The 1,269-nt window shown below is 39.6% G+C and overlaps 1 protein-coding gene and 1 pseudogene across 1 annotated transcript in view; both read left to right on the forward strand.

Moving 5' to 3' along the window:
* ankrd46b (ankyrin repeat domain 46b) overlaps positions 1 to 1,269 on the forward strand; it is a 25,021-nt gene that overhangs the window by 11,644 nt on the left and 12,108 nt on the right. The window lies entirely within an intron of this gene.
* LOC116669465 (myosin heavy chain, fast skeletal muscle-like) overlaps positions 1 to 1,269 on the forward strand; it is a 9,446-nt pseudogene that overhangs the window by 631 nt on the left and 7,546 nt on the right.

The following is a 1,269-nucleotide window of genomic DNA, read 5'->3' on the forward strand; positions in this document are numbered from 1 at the left end:
CTACACAGAGCAGGAACATTAGCGTGTTGTAAGAACAACACCTAATGGAGATAAGGATTAGATTTAAATGAAAACCGCAGAAGGTGAATGGACGTCCAGGCCATCTCTCAGCAAGGCAAGCAAGAATTATCAGTTGGACCAGGCTTTAACAAGACAAAAATACTGTACATATTCAGTACATCTGGAGAATATTAATAAATATGCACAGTACATACAGCATAGATTTACCTTTTTTTAATAAGTTGATACTATTCAAATGCTGTACATGCATGTATATTCAGGTTGTTTTATGAACCATTCGTACATATATCTACTAAAAGTAATAATTAGGGTAAATCCAGACAGACAGCTGGAAAACTAGCTCCATAACTGATGTTTTTCTGTTGCACGACTAAAGCTACTTTTGAACGTACATATGTTCCACCAAAACAAGTTCCTTCCCGAGGCAATTTACAGCGGCACCGTGGCTCCGTCCGGAGCTTAGCGCCACCCAAGACAATTGTGGTTGGTTTAAAGAAAGGCCAATGTTGTGTGGACTTGCCAGACACTCCTCCACTGTGGTGGATGGCCTGGCAATGCGAGACTATGTGGGTCATAAAACAGAGCTTTCAACCTGAGGAGTTTAGCATCAAACACAAGGGTTCACCCAAGAAAAGCATGGTCGTGTCCCGGGAGTGTTTTAATCCAAAATCACAAAAGTCTTTTTTTGCTAGTCTTAACCAGTTGTTTTGGTGTCTACCTTAATGGCGATGCATGACGCTCAATTTTTGTCAACTAAACTTAACGTTAAAGCATTGCTCTGCACCCAGCTCAAAGCCACCATGGCTGAATCTCATGGCTCCTATTTGATAGCTCCTCAACTCCTCGGTCCCCAGCTGACCCGGAAGTTGTTCTGTCTCTCCGCGATGATAAGCTCTTATTTCTGCGCCGAGGAGCGAGCATCGAGGAGGGAACATCGAGGAGCTATAGGTAAGGGTGAGGCTTTGACTTAATTTAAATTCTGTCAACAGTCCATCAAATGGGCTGATCAAATAAACTCCAGTTGGATCAATGGGGTTAGAAATGTATGTATAGGTATAAAGTGGTGTGAATTTTTTCTTTTCATGTTTATAATTTTAATTTTACATTGTCTGATTGTGTGATTATAAAAGAATCTAGTTACTATATAAAGCTGAGTGGAATGTAAAGAGATTTGGTATGACTGCGTCCAGATTTAGATTTAACATTTACATTTAGATTTAACATTTACATTTAGATTTAACATTTACA

The sequence above is a fragment of the Etheostoma spectabile genome, chromosome 19 (genome assembly GCF_008692095.1).
Source record: "Etheostoma spectabile isolate EspeVRDwgs_2016 chromosome 19, UIUC_Espe_1.0, whole genome shotgun sequence".
In the NCBI taxonomy this organism is placed as follows: domain Eukaryota; kingdom Metazoa; phylum Chordata; class Actinopteri; order Perciformes; family Percidae; genus Etheostoma; species Etheostoma spectabile.